Below are 13,663 nucleotides of genomic sequence, written 5' to 3'. Positions count from 1 at the left end.
TCTCTACTATTCATATTCCCATTTCTTGTTTAAATCACTGCCTGGTTGCTAGGGTAAATAAGACTAGCAACTGCTGAACATAAAAAACTTAAAAATACATCAAAATAACAAATGAAGACCAAATGCAAATTGTCACAGAATATCAATGTGTAGATCATATTAAACGTTAATATAAGGTGAACTACCCCTTTAAAGAATAAGTCAACCTTTTTTTTTCTATTGTTAAAATTACTCTAAACAGCCTCACAGAATAGCCTACCTTTGTCGCTCTCTTCTTTTTCACCTGCATCTTGAGTTATATTCAGCTGCATTCTTCTCCTTCCTTGTGCAGCCTGAAGCCCCGCCCCCACTTCCTGTTCAGGACTCTCACAACTCCAACAACTTGTCAGAGTGGAGAGAGCGCTTCTGCGCATGCCTGGAGGTGCCAGGGAGCCAGCCTGTGCATGAGCAGGTTTTTTTTTTCCCAAAGCTTGTGCACGTCACTGCTCGTTCTGGTTCAATCTGGAAGGGACCAGCAGCGCCAGGACCAGCATCAGGAACTTCTCTCTTACTGCTACTGCACTACAGGTAAACTAACAGCCTTTACTGCATTTTGAAAACTTAATATTATTATGCCTTATAGCTATTTACAGTATAATGCTTTATTTTAACTATTTACTGAGTATGTTTCAGGGTTCCCTTTGATTTACTGATCTATCTATGTGCCAAGTAGTTCCATATTTTTCTATTTATATGTACTGACTTTTTTAACTGTTTACAGAGTGTGATTAACTCTTAGGGTTTCCTTTGTGTGATTTACAGATCTATTTAAGTGATTTTTGAAGTGTAATTGTTATAGTAGCATGAGGGAAATATAGTGTGGAATCTATATGTATATAAATCTATATTTGTATAGTTGTGCATTATGTTTAATGTGATGGTGCAGAGTTGCACATGACATGATTGTTAGTGATGCTGGGGAAGCTGGCTTACTATTCAGTTAGGAGGCAGCCATTTCAGATAGTTCTCCATTAGGGCAAAGGTGCAGGGAGTTGCACATGACATGATTGTTAGTTGTTGGTTCTCATGACATGATTGTTAGTTGTTGTTAGCATTGTTGATTCTCAATCTGCGCTCATACACAAAAGCATATAGTGGGCTGCATTATGTGCTGAGGGGTTCACATATTGCCTATGCTTTGCCATAAACAGTCGCTATTTATTTTGCTGGGGGGGGGGTTGTGCCTCTGGGTACTGGGAATGCCAGGGGGGCTGTAAGGTGCCACAGACAGTCACTATTTATTGGGCTGGGGGGGGCTGTTTGTGCCTCTGGCTACTGGGAATGCCAGGGGGGCTGTAAGGTGCCACAGACAGTCACTATTTATTGGGCTGGGGGGGGAGGGCTGTTTGTGCCTCTGGGTACTGGGAATGCCAGGGGGGCTGCGGTAAGGTGCCACAGACAGTCACTATTTATTGGGCTGGGGGGGGCTGTTTGTGCCTCTGGGTACTGGGAATGCCAGGGGGGCTACCGTAAGGTGCCACAGACAGTCACTATTTATTGGGCTGGGGGGCTGTTTGTGCATCTGGGTACTGGGAATGTCAGGGGGGCTACTGTAAGGTGCCACAGACAGTCACTATTTATTGGGCTGGGGGGGGCTGTTTGTGCCTCTGGGTACTGGGAATGCTAGGAGGGGCTGTAAGGTGCCACAGACAGTCACTATTTATTGGGCTGGGGGGGGTGCTGTTTGTGCCTCTGGGTACTGGGAATGACAGGGGGGCTACTGTAAGGTGCCGCAGACAGTCACTATTTATTGGGCTGGGGGGTGCTGTTTGTGCCTCTGGGTACTGGGAATGCCAGGGGGGCTACTGTAAGGTTCCACAGACAGTCACTATTTATGATAAATTATTATGTTTACCAACTGTATTGATCCTTGTGTAGCATTCTGTGTACCAAGAGCACAAATAAGCACTCACCCCAAATCTCCCCCTAACTGGCCTTCAGGCTGGGCCCCCTTAGCCCATAACAAGGTTACATGTATATAGAAACATTGGGGTAACAGTCACCCTGCTATAGTTCCAGGGTTACCCAGGGCACAAATAAGCACTCACCCCAAATCTCCCCCTAACTGGCCTTCAGGCTGGGCCCCCCTAGCCCATAACAAGGTTACATGTATATAGAAACATTGGGGTAACAGTCACCCTGCTATAGTTCCAGGGGTACCCAGGGCACAAATAAGCACTCACCCCAAATCTCCCCCTAACTGGCCTTCAGGCTGGGCCCCCTTAGCCCATAACAAGGTTACATGTATATAGAAACATTGGGGTAACAGTCACCCTGCTATATAGTTCCAGGGGTACCCAGGGCACAAATAAACACTTACCCTAAATCTCCCCCTAATTGACCTTCATGCTGGGTGCCCTTAGCTCATACAGATATTAAAAAACCTTTGGTGTACCAGGCAATGGGCAACCACAACTAAGAAACTGATTTGTCAGGTTTGCCTATAAAATGTTAAAAACACACATTTGTGTGTTTCCTGTACTAAATCAGCTCTTTGTGCAGTGACAAATGAATTACAATATCATTGTGGAGAAACACTGCAGTTATTTTGCTAATAATATAAAGTGTCCTATTAGCCCTGGGCTCATGCAGACTTATGCATCTGAAGGTGGCCATACAACTTTTGTTTCCTTTACTGACGCTCAGGGCTGAATTGTCAGATAAGGAGGTAGAAACAATAGAAATTCTTCCTCCTTCTGCCGATTCAGCCCTGGGCGTAGATTTTGCTCAGGCCCCTTCAATGGTGCCCAATCAAAATCTTTTAACCTGGCTTATCTATGAGACAACCGAGATGTACGATACTAGGTTTGGGGCCAGCTTTAGGACCATATATTCATATGCATCTTAGATTAACATCCACTCTCATTGGTACAGGCACATTTTCTGAAATGTACATACTTATTTGCTACCCTGATTTTCCTGGGGACACTTGCAAGCGGATATGTACTAAAGTTTCTACGTGTCTGTTATATGCATATAACCTTGTTATGCGCTCTGGGCATGGACACACAGAGGTATGTTCAGCATTAAAAGTGCCTGCAGTAAGGTTGAAGCTCTAGTTTTCAGTTCAGGTACAAGTGGCAGCATAGGCAAGGAGATCTGCTTCTCTCAGCCTGACTGAAAAACGCAGGGCTGAGAGAAACTGACAGACCCCAACTTGTGCCAATGCCCAGAGTGCATAACAAGGTTATATGCGTATTACAGACATATAGAAACTGATGTTCATTTTAGAAAATATGCCTGTACCAATGATAGTGGTGGTTAATCAAAGATGCATGCGTGTTAGTGATGTGCGGGCCGGCACCCGTAGGACCCATGGGTTAGGTGGCTTTTGGCGACCTCGGCACATGTTCTTCGGGTCATGGGCGGGTGCAGTTTGAACCCTTCTGCTCACTCTACCCACCCGCAACCTAACACAGCATCTTTTTTGGTTCCAGCTTCTGAATTTATAGGCTCGCGGCTGACACGCCACGCGGGTTTAGGGTTGGGACTGGGCAGGTTAGGCTCGGGTGCGGGTTGAGTATTTCTCCACCAGCACATCACTAATGAGTATTGCGTAAAGGGGTTGTTCACCTTTGAGTTAACTTTTAGTATGATGTAGAGAGTGAAATTCTGAGACAATTTGCAGTTGGTCTTCGTTTTGTATTATTAGTAGTTTTGTAATTTTTTTTGTTTTTGTTACACAGCTCTCCAGTTTGGAAATTTAGCAGTTATCTGGTTGCTAGGGTCCAATTTAACTTAGTAACTAGAGAGTGGCTTGAGAGAGTGGCTGAAATATGAATAGGAGAGAGGCTGAATAGAAAGATAAGTTAAAAAAAATTTACAATTACAATAAAAATGTAGCCCCATAGAACAATTTTTATTTTGGGCTGCCGGGGTCTACAAAGAGCCATTAGAAGATTGAAAATAAATCAAAAACCCTCAAAAATAAATAATCAAGACCAATTGAAAAGTTGCTATGAATTGGCCATTCCATAACATACTAAAAGGAACAACCCATTTAATAATACCTGTAAATTTTACTAAAAATGTACAAAAAGTTTGCAGCTTAACAGTGCAATGAATTATTCCCAATCTAATTTTTAATGTTATCACTAATTGGCAAATAAACAAATACAACTCTATTGATTTGTTAATATAACAACATTTATTGAAAAAGATTATTACATAATAATATCATTATGCTCAATCAGTATTACCGATTTTAAATATTACTCGCTGTCCACTGGTGCTTGCAGGTAGAACATAGGATGCAGAAGGAGCGCGCCTGATATTTAAATGAAATCGCGCAAGATCTTGCGCGTGATCTCAGGGACCGGCGCGCACGTCCCTGCAAGGTGCGCGCTCCTATTGCTCAGTCAGCGTGCACGTCCTATTACAAAGCCGGCGCGCACCCGTGCAGACGCGCGCCGGCTTCTGGGAAGGGTGGGGGCTTCCGCTCCGCAGGAAGGCTTTTTGAAGATGGCGCATGTCATTGTAAGACGCCACGGGTAAGCGCTGGAAACAGCGGATCATAGGAAACGTATATTAAAACTTTATGTTTACCAAAATGTAGAGAATACTTGAGTAATGCGAAATATATGTTTTATTTTTTGAACGTTAACTTCTCCTTTAAAGAAATTGTAGTCTGGCATCATTTGGGTAAAACAGCACACTATGGTTTGTGTAGCAGTAGTACAATAACCTTTTCCGATATAGGCGGAGGGTGACTTTTTTGTTTGGGGAGGCTAAAGATGGGCCATACAGAGACTGACCTAAAGCTAATGTGAGCCTGCTGGTGTAATAATTAACCCCCCAACTACCTCTTGCGGTTCCCACTGACTCCCAGGGATACCCTGGTAATTTACCCTAGCAACCAGGCAGTGGTTTAAACGAGAGATGGGAATATGAATGGTTAATGGAAAACTATACCCCCAGGTTATGATAGAAATATATTGCATAAACAAGCTCATATGTAAAACCCTGCTTCATCTAAATAAACCATTTTCATAAAAATATACTTTTTTAGTAGTATGTGCTATTGCCATGGTAAGAATGAAGGGCCACCTCCTAGGATCATAGGAGTCACAGTGCACACAAACAAGCCAAGGCACACATACATGCTAGGCCCCATCAACCAATTAATGGGCAGAGTTCTGTCTTTTGCTTCCACACTACTTCCTGTTACAGTTAGAGCTACATTATTTCCTGTCAGGTAATCTCTGAGGGAGCACACAGCCCATCACTAAATAGTGGATCAAGGGAAAGGATGTAAAAGGGCAATATTTACTGATATATACCGTATATACTCGAGTATAAGCTGATCCGAGTATAAGCCGAGGTACCTAATTTTACCTAAGAAAATTGGAAAATCTTATTGACTCAAGTATAAGCCTAGGGTGGGAAATGCAGCCGCTACTGCTAAGTTTCAATAATCAAATTATTTAATAAAAGGACACTCACAAAAAGTGTGTAAGTAACAGGAATGATACTGAGAGTTCTACAGTGTATTAAAGCTCTCAAAGAAATTCCAATTATCAAAACTTCTGCTTACCTTATATCTTACTACATGCCCTCTCAATCCTATTATCCTATTAAATAAATTCTGTAAATTCTAATACCATTTTGCCTTAAAAATCCCCCCATGTGTCACCCTAGCACTCTCACCTTACCCCTCCCATGTGTCACCCTAAAAACTACAAGAATGCTTCCACTCCCAGCATCCTCAGCTAGCCAGCTGACGTCACAGTGCCCAGCACAAGAGCAGCTTCTGGGCGCTGCCGGGTCACACACACACATAGGAGCTGACACAAGCAGCGTTGCTAAGAGTGCCGGTGACAAATGTGCAATGTGCAGCTAAATAATGAAAGAGAAATGAATGCAAATCCTACAACATCCCACTCTGTGCTGCTTTTCTCTGATCGTACCCTCCCAGGCCTTCCCAGCTCATGGCAGCTTCCCCTCAACCCTCAAATGCTTCTCACCTCTGTCTCTGATAATGAGCAACTTGAAGAGATGGTTGCAGTCCCGGGCCATGGTGGCGACCTGTGCAAATGTGAGGCCCGGGATCCGCGGGCTCTAGCCAGAAGTGACAGCGAACCCAAGCGCAGGTGCACAACGTCATCTGAGGCCCCCCCCGAGCACTGTCTGTCAGTCCGGCGTCGCACCGCTGGCAACCAATACCCCGCCCCGAGTACTCCACGCCGGCATCCACCAGTCCTCCATTGCGCCGCCGGCATCCTCCAGTCCACGTCACGCCGCTGGACGCTGGCCCGAGCTGTCACAGTCATACAGGCTAGGTACAGGAACATCAGTTGCAGGGCATGCTGGCACGTCGCGCACGAGTACCCCCTCTGCGTGCGTGTGATGTGCCTGCATGCTGCTGTTACATTTAGAGTACTCGGGCGACGCAGGGGGGGGGCTCTGGGGGTTCTATCGATGGCTCAACATGCCTGCAGCCTCGCGTAGCGGATGCGCCACTACTTGACTCATGTATAAGCTGAGGATTCCTTTTTTAGCACATTTTGAGTGCTGGAAAACTCGGCTTATACTCGAGTATATACGGTATATATATTCCAGTTTGGAGAGATTCTTTAATAGGTCACTTTATATAATATAAACTATCTGTTGGTTATGTATTCATTCCAGGGGTATAGTTTGCTGTAAGGGGCCTGCATGGAAAAATACGTAATAAAAAGTCACAATAATAATAAAATGGTAGCCTCACAGAGCAATACTTTTTGGCTGCCGGGGTCAGTGAAAGCTGGAAAGAGGCAGAAAATAAAGGCAAATTATTTAAGAACTATAAACAAATGCCATTCTATAACATACTAAAAGTTAACTTAAAAGCAAACCCCCCTTTTAGATGTGTTTTAGTTCGTTTTTTGGAGAGAAATAAAGTGGGTACTGACACCCCAGGCACATTATATACAGTGAGACGCAGTCTATATTTACAAAACCAGCACATTATATACCGTGAGATGCAGTGGGTACTGATGGCAGATATTCAGGTCCTGGAACTATAACACTGGCACTGATACACAACATTGGCCCCACTGTAACTAACTAGAAACAAAACAAGGACAAAAGTAAAAAAAAGTGCAAAAAACAATAACAAATATTTAAAAGCACAATGAGCTTTTTCAGAGGGGAAAGAGTTAACTTAGGACTGGAGCGAGGGTGATAGGGATATTATAGATGCAGCCTCTATGCACACTATCAGCTTACTGGGGGCTTTATTTGGTAGTAACTCTTGTTTTAATTCAGCCAAAACTTGCCACCAAGTCAGGAATTTTAAAATAACTACCTGGTTTGGGAGCACTGAGAGCAATATCCAAGGGGTTGGTGAACATATTACCCCCGAGGTTAGCGGTTAAACTTTTTGGTTTAAAGCCTCCTTTAGAGGTCTAACCTTAGGTAAGGGACTGCCTTACTTCATAACAAGGTCACAGATATAGGAACAGATTGGTTTATCAGCCTTTGTTCCAAGAATAAGTAGGTCATCAAATAATTGTGTATCCCAAATCCCACCCCAAGTGACCTTCATGCTGGGTTTCAGGTGTATATAGAACAGCAAATAGGCTTTTACCCCATAAATCTCAACTACATCAGTCTTCAGGCTGTGCCTCTGTGTCCTTGCTACAAGGCCCTTTATGGGGCCAGGCCCACAGGTTGGAAACCACTGCTCTAGAGTGTCTGATAGCTCACAGGGAATGTAAGTACCTTAACTGTGTAATCACTTTCCTAAAAAGGAAGCTAGATCTAATAAAAACAAGGACTACAAAGTCACTACAGGGTAAGTAAGATTGATTATACATTGCTCAGATGCTCTTTGATTTGGCATCCAAACAAACAAGGGTTCAGATATCTATGTGAGGGTAAATGCAGAACTCTCATTACAAGAAACAGTGCCAACAAGCAGTTTATTTTACAAATTAATTTTACATTTCCCCTAATGGCATGATCCAAATTGTAACTGGAAATGTCTGGAAATGTCTCCACAGCGATTAAATTTAGGATAGGCAAAATATTCCTGCTAAAATATATCATTGTGCAATCATGCTTTTTTAACTTTGCTCGGGAACTTCCTATGCCATACAGTACAAAGCAGCAGCAATCCTGCAGATTTTTGATAACATGGCCTGCACAGTTGTTAAGGTTGAGCAAAAATACCAAAAAGTCTATAGTTAAACTGGCCATTAGTAGGGAGATATTGTACTGCCAAGATCTCAGGATGATTCAATAAAATTGTGGAAGTATTGTTAAATAAATGGGCAGAAACTATCTAATTTTGCCATGGGTTTAAAAAATAACGGGCCCGATTCACTAAAATGCGATAAAACGTGCGCTATTTATAGCGTGCGGTAAAAATGTTATCGCGTCTTAATTTTCGCATGATTCACTATAAGCCTACTTGCGCTATTTTACGCGCGGTATTTCATGCGATATTTTCGTTGCGATAAATAGCGCGCGCGGTATTTTCCGCATGCACGCTAATTGTGGCGACATTACGCACGCGACAATCGGCAGCATAAAACTGGCGACATTTTGCCCTGGGAGAGCACAGAGTGCTAGAGAGTTGCTGTATAAAAGTTTATTTGCAAAAAACCCCCCAAAAAACTATAAAAATCTAAGTAAGAAAAAAAAAAGAAGTGCTAGAGATAATAAAATGGGGGGGGGGGGGCATTTAAGAATATTTAGCCAAATACTTAGGGGTCCGTTTGCTAAAGTGGCTTAAATTAAGTGGGAGATTTTAGACACAGAATAAACGGGGACAAATATAATATTGCAATTATTCTGGCAACAAAACATTGGATTGGCAGTTATCACACTCGCCAGAACATACGCTACGTACTAATTAACGCAAGTTTTAATATTCAGCAAAATAGGCTAAAGACAAAATTGTTGGCAGAATATTTGCCAGAACATTTAACCCATATAGCATATTGATGCTGTTACTGATAAATGTAAGAGTGTAGGGGAAACTACATGAAAGTATAGAATACCATATCAAGGAAGGATAAATAATGAGACATTACTCAGTTCAAAAGTAGAAAAGTATAAAATTTTACTATAAAAAAAAGGGGGGGGGGAAAAACTTAGGGCTTGCTGCCCTTGAGCTCCTCCATGTCCCTCCTGAGTTGGGCAACTTCCCCCCCGGAGCTGGGCCAGCCCGGCCTTCATATTGTCCAGGTCCTCCTGCATGGACCGATGTGCTGGGCCTTCGTCGGCAGGAGAACCTGGTGGCTGGGATCCGGGGGGCTGGGGGGGGGGAACCCAAGGGCCGGGGAAACTGGGGTCAAACTGGGGGAGGAGTAAAGGGGGAGGTGTCCGGGGCCTCCATGGCCTCCTCGGCCTCGGGGGCCTCCTCCGCCTCATCAGAGTCTGGGGCCTCGGGGGCCTGGGTCAGTCCTGGGGCCTCAGGGGCATTGCTGGGTCCTGGGGCCTTGCTGGGTCCTGGCTTGGTCCTGGGGCCTGGCTTGGTCCTTGGGCCTCTGGGGCCAGTTGTCGGGCCTCGGGGGCCGGTGGTCGGGCCTCTGGCCTCGGGGGCCAGTGAGCCACATGAGCCTGGAGGGCCTGGGGTTGGGCCTGGGGAGGAGGCGCCAGCTGAAGTTCTGTGAAATAGTATTGCAAGATGTTATTTTGTGTAATATATTATATATATATATATATACATTCATACACCATCATAAATAACGGGGCCCCTCACAACAACATTTGTTGGGCCCCCCTCCTCCCACGCCCCCAATGGCCCCTCCCCCTGTGAACCCTCACATCAATACAAAGGACACACAGACATTGTTAGCCAGGGCCCCCTAAAACATTCGTGGCCCTTCCCCAAATGACTCACACTATGGGCCGCTCCCTGCTGCTTCCCCCCTGCTTTAAACTTATTTATGCATATGTATTTGAAAATAGATGTGTATATACATATATACAATAGGAAGTGCTGGGAAGCTGCACACCATATGGAACAATAATACCTGGGTGCCTGTGGCAAAACAAAATCTAGACAGGCATGGGGTGACAGCACACACAGGATTTTCACAAGGAGTCACAAAGATGTGAAATAATATTCAGAGGTTTATTGTGAGCAACGTTTCAGTTCCTCACTGGCATTATGGTTGAACATGATGGACGTATGTCTTTTTTCAACCCAACTTACTATGTTACTATGTTACTTTCATCATCCCTGACAATTCTTACATTTGTACCTTTAGTTCAAATTACTTGCTAAATCTTTTACTGAACGTATACTGTAAAAGCATAATAAAGTACAATAATTACCTTCCGCAATTTCAGCAACCAGTTCTGGACTCCTGCGCTTCAGGTCAGACCACAGACGCTGGAGCTAGCGGGGGTCCACATTAAGGGCAAACCCGGCGAGCAAACCCTCTCTTAGCTCGCCCAGGATTGCCCTCTTCCTCTCGTGGACCCCTAAGTCCCCCAGCGGCGGGTCGTCATATCCTGCACGCAGGAGCATGCTGATGATATAGCACCTCTCCCCTGGAAGCAGATCAGAAACCCCAGGCATGGTCCTCTCAGTTTGGTGGCTGCAGGCTCAATGACACAAAATGGCCCCAAGTCGCACATGTCACGAGATTGCCACAAAATGTCCGCAAGTCGCGAGATTACAAAATCGCGATAAAAAAAAATCGCCAAAATATACATAGTAATGTATTTTGCGCGACAAAATATTCACCTCTACAGTACATTATCGCGACAACATATTCACCGCTATATTGCTGTTTATTTTGGCGAATAAATTTTTACCGCTATAGTACTGTATATTAGTAGCGAAATTTCATTCATGCCAAGACTTTAGTAAAATTGAGTAAAAAGACACATACTTGAATAAATAACACTGTAAGTCAATATTTTATTGGCAAAAACTAATTTACTGTACTTTTGTATAATTTTTCGCCTGCCTGTAGTAGGTGTTAATTTTGAGTAAAATTGAGTAAAAAGACACATACTTGAATAAATAACACTGTAAGTCCATATTTTATTGGCAAAAACTCATTTACTGTACTTTTGTATAATTTTTCGCCTGCCTGTAGTAGGTGTTAATTTTCGCATAGCCGAATGCGATATTTAGCACGCCAAAGTTATAGTGAATCATGCGATCATATTCTTTTCAGCACAGAAATTAACGCATGCGCTAAAACTAGCGCAAAAAATACTGCATGCAAAAATGGCGACTTATCGCACGCGATAATACTATGGTGAATTGCGCGCTAATTATCGCGACTTATTTAACATAAAAAAGCGTGCGATAATTTTTATCGCACTTTAGTGAATCAGGCCCAATGTCTTAAAAATTAGGCAGGTTGGAAAATTCTGCTTGGGAAATGATGAAATGAGCCCATGGATGAGACTGATGGACAATGGCTGTTTAATGATCACTGTGCATATCTTTTATATTGTGGGTGATGCTGAAAGCACATTCTTCCCCACAATGATAATTATTATAAACCCACGTATGCAAACAAAATCCAAAAAAGCTGGAAACATGCAAATTTAGAATACAAAGCACAAGTGCAACAACCCAATGACATAAAGAAAGTAATGTTGATTGCCCTTTAAAAATAAACCCTTCCCAAAATTGACTCCTGTACCACCTTACTCTCAAATAAATAACCACAATGGGTCAGATTCAATTAATTGTGAAAATATATCTCATTGCTTATCGAATGAAAGCCCTAATAAAGTTCATGTAGAAGTCTGGAACAGAATTATGAGATAAGTTGTTCTTGTTGGACTGAACCTTGCTCAGTATGACCCACCTACCTCTTGACCTGTTATCCAGATTGACCTGAGTGTACATTAAGTAGGCTGGAATCTTACATGAGGATCTTTTTCCACTAATTGAGGCACAGGCCCCGGGGATAAAGTTATTGAGCATTGTTGTTTTAAGACTATAGCTCTGGTGTTGCTGGACTACATCTACCAGCATACTTTAATATGTTGAAAATATGTTGGAGCTACGATTTTAGTCCAGAAACATCTGGGTATGGTTGAGCCACAGTATTTACATCCCTTTAACACAGGCTTTTATAATTAATGATTCATCTCATAAGAGCTATGATTGCCATCATTTAATGTGGTGACAGATAAGTCTCTATGGATTCTAGGCTAAAGGCTGTATCCTGATTCTCTGCAGCTGGTCTTTGTAGAATAATGACGTACCATACAACAGCACCTCCTAGGTACAGGGCTGCTCACTCCTTTTGGGACATCTGGTCTTCTTCCATTTTCATGCTTCAGTGCATTTGCATATCCTTTCAAAGAAAATTGACTTCCTTAATTATGTGCGCTTTTTGGCTTTCATATACAATGAGATTAATTTAGATAAGTCTTTGACTGTGAACATTTTTTTAGAAGACACAGGTGCTTTGGTAATGATTAAAATTGAAATGTAAAAGCCTGTGCAACTATACTTTCTGAGAACAGACGCTTGGAATAATTATTATTTGGCTTTATTCATACATTTTCAACATATTGTACAAGATATGTTGTGACAATGCCAGTGTAAAGGGGATATGTTTAAGAAGCATTCCATGCTGGGGTTATTTTGACTTTTATTATGATTTTTTATTATGATAATTTCTCCATTTAGGAAAGTGATTTTCAAATAGGAAGGGATTTGGAGCAGTGCCTAAAGGAGTTCAGCCTAAAAAGAGAAGGAAAAGTTAAATCACTGGGGTATTAGGCAGCCCCCAGTGACTGTAATCACTTACCTGAAACCATTGACTGGTGCTCCTGTTAGGAGAAAATTGCACCGGCAGGTAAGCAATCCTCTTCCTTTTGACGAGCTTCAGTTTTTCTTAAAGCTTTACACTCCATTGTGCATGTGCGAAGACCGAAGAAGGAAGAGGATTGCTTTGTCACATAAATCCCGGCCAGTGCAGTTTTCTCCTAACAGGAGCAATTGGCAGAAGCCTAGGTAATTACAGTCACTGGTGGGTGCCTAACATTTTGGTACCCTTAGTGATTGTAACGTTCCATCTTCTTTAATGCTACTGAGGGAGAGGTTTGGTGAAAATGGTTATTTATTCTTCTAGATACCCTGTGAAAATTACGGAGAAGCTCAAATGCAGTGTGCTAGTGGGATTACTCTTCTATTGGCCTGGAATATAATACTTGTACTTGGAAAGAAAACTGGCTGAAAGATAGACTATAAACAGTTAATGGAGCATTTTCTAATTGGCCCAGTGTTGTTAGTGGAGTACTGCAAGGTCCTTGGTCCTTTTGAATTTACTGTCTCTATCTTTGCTAATGATACTAAATTGTGCAAAACTCTTAAGTTGCATGCAGGATGCTGCTGCTTTGCAGAGAAATTTGATTAAATTGGAAAACTGGGCAGCAAAATAGAAAATGAGGCACAGTGTTGATTAAGTGCAAGGTTATGCACTTTGGTCGAAATAACAGAAATGTCAGTTTTACATTATATGGTAGTGGATTGGGGGTATCCTTAACTGAGAAAGATCTGGGGATTTTTGTGGGTAACAAACTGTGTAATTCTGAGCAGTGTTATTCGGTGGCCACTAAAGCAACTAATGTACTGCCTCTCCTTAAGTATGCAGTGCAGTTTTGGGCTCTAGTCTTCAAGTAGGATATTAATGAGCTGGAGAGAGTGTAAAGT

The 13,663-nt window shown here is 42.7% G+C and overlaps 1 long non-coding RNA gene across 1 annotated transcript in view; it reads left to right on the top strand.

Moving 5' to 3' along the window:
- The first annotated feature begins 354 nt into the window (after positions 1 to 354).
- The window catches only part of LOC116409481, a 32,572-nt gene continuing 19,263 nt past the window's right edge, over positions 355 to 13,663 (top strand). Inside the window, exon 1 of the long non-coding RNA XR_004221870.1 lies at positions 355 to 567. This is a non-coding gene — a long non-coding RNA (uncharacterized LOC116409481). The remainder of the gene's footprint in view (positions 568 to 13,663) is intronic.

The sequence above is a fragment of the Xenopus tropicalis genome, chromosome 3 (genome assembly GCF_000004195.4).
Source record: "Xenopus tropicalis strain Nigerian chromosome 3, UCB_Xtro_10.0, whole genome shotgun sequence".
Classification (NCBI taxonomy): Eukaryota; Metazoa; Chordata; class Amphibia; order Anura; family Pipidae; genus Xenopus; species Xenopus tropicalis.
The sequence above is the reverse complement of the archived record's forward strand: the minus strand, read 5'-3'. Positions and strand labels throughout refer to the sequence as shown.